Below are 5,909 nucleotides of genomic sequence, written 5' to 3' on the forward strand. Positions count from 1 at the left end.
GCACTGATGCCATCTTTAGCTTGAGTCCACACTAATGGTGTGGTATTATCTCGACTTTCCTTTACTATTTCACAACATATTTATTTCTCAATGGAACTTTGTGTAAACTTACTGCTAAATGACCTTGCCAGTGAGGTTACGTTTATTCCTGTACTTAAATTGGCTGATTTTTTTTACTACTACTACACTAACACAATTATTCGCTAAATTTAAGTTGTTGTTGTTTTGTTGAAATTTCACATGGTGCTGAAACAACTTCATATACTTTCTCCTCATTCTGAACACGCTTTGCAAGTAGCTGGGTTACCTGTTTCTTTCCTACTTTATTTCAATGCATTCCATGCTTACTGAAATTATTTCTTTCTAGATTCGTAAGATCAATACAGGTTACATTAGGGTAAGCCTTACATAACTTTTCTATTTCTAGATTAAATCATTCACATGGGCTTTCGATAAGGTCGTATCTAAGTAGCGTACGCAGAATTTCATCAAAAGGGTAGTTCAATCTTCCAAATTCATATTGATGAAGGATTTTTGTATGAAAGCTTAGTATGATAAATGTTTTTTTTTTTATTTATTTTTTCATAGTATCCTTTTAAATGTGGGGAGGTTAAAATAGGAGTTACCCTCTTTACGTATGCCACTTCAGAATAATATTTCCAAGTAGTGAATCTTAAAGTTTGGTGGTATATTTGGTACGTATATAATTTGTGGTAAAATTCTCGAGGAAAAGTGAAAATAACGTAAATTTAACTTCATGTCATTAAAACTCCGTCAAAATTGAACGTAAAAGGTCATATTTTGCTTATATAAATAATTGTTTACAGCGTAGGTCTTATTGTGATCACGAGCAATCTAGAATCCTAGCTATAAGAAATTAGGCAATTAATGTGGTCATACCTGAAAAATTGACACCATTTCCTTTCTTTCAAATTAACTTTATAACGTAAGGCAATGTTGAAATATGAATGCCATAGTGGGCTAGAGCGTAGCAGTTGACATAAAAATGAAAAATCTTGTAGACATATTATTTTCAGCTGAGAAATACAGTAGATGATACATTTATGAGGTACGATTTAACATGATTTATTATGGTGAAACAGTTCCATTGAACATGATATTTGAATGCTTTGGCCGTCTTTAAATAACCAACGTAACTTACCTATGTATTTAAATGAAGCTTGGTGAAATTTGTCAGTGGTATCAATATATAAATTCTGTTGAGTGAAACCTTATGTATACAATAAAACATGCACTTCTTGTTACATTTCGATACAAGAACAATGTCTTCCTCACTACGAAACGAAATTATATGATTTTATAGTACATTTTTATAAATCTGTAGTCAGTAAGGAACCTTTACTGCAGTGGCGGATCTAGGAGGGAAAAACGGGAGAGCAGCCAGACCCCAGACTATGATAGATACATAATGAGTTTCCTGTAAACTTTCAAAAATATATAAATAGGAACTTAAATTATTTTCGTCATCCAAAAAAGAAACTGAGGAGTCCTAGCCCCGGCCCCGGGCTAGATCCGCCACTGCTTTACTGAAGATAGAACAAGGTGCAGTATTGTTCAAATTGTAAAAGAATTATATAACACAGAAACTTCTGTTAAAAATAAATTAACAAGTTTATTTTTAAAAACGAAGAAATGTGCAATAATTTCTTACAAATATTTTGTAATAAACCCTAAAGTTTTTGTTTATAATTTGATGTGATTTATTAAGTTTGATTATTAAATATTGATCAAAATAGATAGATTTTAGTTTATGTTTACTATATCCCAAGGTTTTTAAATGTATATATATATATATATATATATATATATATATATATATATATATATATATATATATATATATATATATATATCCTTGAAGCCATTTCTATTCGTTTAAATGTTGTGCAAGAGTAACAGACTTCCAAGTTGAGTTGCATTCATTAACATTAATTCGCAATGTTGCAAAATTTACAATTATAGAGTCGGCTATAAAGTCTAAGCCAAATAGAACTAGTAATGAGACATTTTAACTTAATGATAACAATTTTTCGTTTCCAAAACCAAAAATTTCACTTGGAAGTTCAATTTAACTTTACCAAATTTAACTTTTTTTTTCTTTTGAATTTCATCAAAGGAAAAGAAAACTTACTTGAGAATAAACTTCATGTATCTGATATTTAAAAATTTAAGATGATTAGTACGTTTGCCAAAACAAAATATTGTAAAGCATGTAGATTGTAGTAATGTGACTGTTTTGATTTAATCTGATGAAATTCAGGAGAGTTGGAACCGAATATCTGCCTCTTTGTTGAGATGGAAGCCGTGTTTCGTTTTAGTAATGATATACACGGAGAAGCCTATAACATATAAGAATAATAAGAGTTGCAGAGTGCAGAAGAATATCTTTGCCTTTATCTGACAAGAATAAACTTTTTCTTTTTAATTGAGACGAGAATTCTGAGAGCCCAGATCGCGCTAAATGGGCATCGTGGTGGACAAATGCCGTTTTTTTTTCTGTGTTCTCTCTTCCTTTCACTTTCTTCATTCCATCGTTTCATTATATATCGTCATCACAATCTTTAGCTTCGGAGCATAATCGTGGAACCTTTAAAAAATACGAGTAATTTGTTGGTTGCGTATTTGTCTCTCATCACAGAATCAGATGCCAATTCAATTCATCAATGTGTCAAGCACTTCAACACAGAAATGATCCATCATATCCTGTCGAACGTGTGTAAATTAAAGCAATGGCTATCCTTTTCCGGAGCCTATTTAAATCCAGAATTTTTCACAACAAATACATTTATCCGCTGGAAAGGATAATCAGTTACTGTAGATACTCTCTTATGTTCAAGACAATTCAAAGAAACACATGGAAAGTTTCATAAAGTTTGCTAAGAGCAGAGTCAGCCAACTGGAGCGCAAACTAATGCTGCGATTTTGCTATACCGTCAGATCTGTGGCGCCTCTTATGAGGTCCCATCACAGCGAAATTAAAATACCTCTAATTTTAAAGTAATTATGTGGGAGCTCCTTCGTGGCTAAGCGGTTAGCGCACGCGCCTTTGGCGTGGGAGACCCGGGTTCGATTCCCGGCGGGAGCTCATGTGGTTCGGATTCCACGTTACTCAGTAGGTCCACGTCTCATATAGCCTCGCTGCTGAAAGAGACGCTAAACTAAAATCAACTCTAATTTTAAAGTAATTATGTGATATCTTCAAATAGATAAAAGATAATCGAAAAGTGGAACAAGAGCTCGCTAGACAATATTATTTTACATGAGATACGTTATCACGACTCACTTACCTGCTTTCGATTTCCAGCCATTTAGAAAATTGGCATTTATTTTCGCGTTTCTAAATGGCTGCAAACAAAAAGCTAGTAAATGACTCATGATGACTGTACCTATTGGGTGATATCAATAAAAATAAGTAACTACTCCTGAGAAGTCCTGCTCGAGAATCGGAGTAACTACACCTGGAGTAATCTCCTCCCTCAATTTCGTATCAATAAAACAAGCCACTACTCAGGTCTAGTCTGCTCCAGATTTATGAACGTTTACTCGCGCTTCCTCTGCACGTAGCACTGAGTCGTATCAATAAAAGAAGTGATTACTCATTTCTCCCATTCATCGTGCAGTCATTTCGTTGTTTTTAACCTATGGCGTTGTATCTTAAAAGCCATGAAACGGGCAAGTAGCAACGATAGCTTCAATCAAAGTGCATTTGTGGATATTGTAAAAGAGTTTACAGTGGTACTTTCAAAGTCACAGCTACCAGGAAGTAAACGAAGAAAAGCCGAAACTTTGAAGGTAATTACAGTGAAATGCAACGAAATATCAAATACATCTACGACTGAGACACAAATTCAAAAGAGAATCTTTAATATTCGAGGGAGAATAAAACAAAAATAAAAAAGAAGAAAAAAACTTTTTAAAAAAACGGGAAAGAAGAAAGTAATACTGAAACCATGGGAATGAACCTATTTGAGCTGATGGACGTTGATTGGAATCCAGCAATATCAAGATTAACACGACAAGCGCATATCACGTGTTGTCCAAGATCTTTGTAGATTGTTTGGCTTTAAGAACGAAATCAGACACTTGGCTCCTTTGTTTTCTTTTTAAAAAAGTCCAGCCACCCACGTCATAAATCACGTCCATCTGATTGCGTTTTCCACACCATACGTGTCCCCTTTCGCCTTGACATAAACAAAATACATTCTCATGTATACACCCTTTCTATCAACGTTGAGTTGAGTTGATTATTAGTTTAACGTCCTTTTCAGTAGCGTGCCTATATGAGACAGAACCCACTGATTAACGTGGAATCCAAACCACATGAGCCGGGAATCGAACGCGGGTCTCCTATGCCAAAGGCATGTACGCTAACCGCTTAGCCACGAAATAGCTCTTCCTATTAACGTATTACTCTCCAAAATACTAGGTTTCTTTAATGCCACTTGTGTATAGTCAAGTGCTCCGATAGCACCCGGAAATGTATATTGTTCTTGCCACTCTGCCTTTGCTGTTTGTATATTACGCACACTTCCGGAAACAATCCATTTTCAGGTAGTAATAGACAGTACTTTGAGCCACACCAGAATCCCCTGACATTCCGACCTGGAATCTCGGATCACTCACGTAACGCAAGAAAACCAAGGGCACCGATTTCTCTGTAAATTTGGGAGGGAGGGCATTCAGATGCAGAAGGTATATATATCAGGATTTTAAGACAAATTGCACTCTAATTATGTCAAATATTGTATATTCATAAATACAGTAGGGGGCCCACATGAGCTTTGGGGAGCCCGGGCTCCCACAGGATCGGCGCCCTTGAAGAAAACCCGCATCTTTTCATCATTACGTAGTCCATCACCCCGAATTTCGGTTGATTCTCCTTTAAAAATGTTGTGCTAATCACTACATTTTCTTTCATAAACTTATAATGCTTTTTGTAATCTCCATTTCCAACATTTCTATGCAGTTTATAAGTTTTTCTACGTAGTAAAACAATCATATACTCTGCCATATTTCGCACGGAGTCACCTATTTAGCTTGCTCCACAAATTTGGAGAAGTTACTAGCATCACAGAGGAGTCTTTGATTTTTATTGATATCAAACGCGTAGTTGTTACTCGGCTCGAGAATAGAGGTGTGGTTACTTCAAAAGGGCGGGGCTTCTCCGAGGTCAGCCGAGACGACTAGTGCTCAGTTCTCTTTTTATTGATACCAATGCGAGTAACTACTTCAAAATTGGGCGTAATGAGTAACTTCTCCGTTTTATTGATATCACCCATTGTCTAGCGCGTTCTTGTTCCACATTTCGATTATCTTTTATCTATTTGAAGATATATATAAATACTGTAAAAATTAGCGGTATTTAGTTCTATGAACCCTTCTTCCCTTAGTTTATAGCGATAAAATGTAAATTCTTACCGATGTGACTTTTCTCAAAAGCTCCTATTGTCACAGATATAACGGATAAAAATACTCTAAAATATGGTTGAGTATTAATTCTTTTGTCGAAAACTGCCAATAATTGAACGAACAATTAAAATCCCATGTAGGCATATTATCCATTAGTTGCTGTAATCGTCTAGAAACAGCTTCGGCTGATTTTGCAGGTACACCGGTCCAAGGGCGCTCATCAGGAAGGGGGGGGGGTAAGGTGGAGCACTCGCCCCCTTCCCCCTAAGAGGAAATTGTACTTGGGAATATCGAAAACCCAACAGAATTTTTATATTAGTTACAGCAAAATTTGAAACTATATTTGAAACGTCGCTTTTACTTGCCCCCCCTTGGAAACCACAACATGGACGCCCTTGCTTCGGTCATGTTTGTCAGAACATGTTGAATGCGCTACTTCAGTTCATTCACTTTGTGGTGGACAAACACCGTGTGCGTGG

This window comes from Thermobia domestica, unplaced genomic scaffold, assembly GCF_964235325.1.
Source record: "Thermobia domestica unplaced genomic scaffold, izTheDome1.hap1.1 HAP1_SCAFFOLD_160, whole genome shotgun sequence".
NCBI classification, from domain to species: domain Eukaryota; kingdom Metazoa; phylum Arthropoda; class Insecta; order Zygentoma; family Lepismatidae; genus Thermobia; species Thermobia domestica.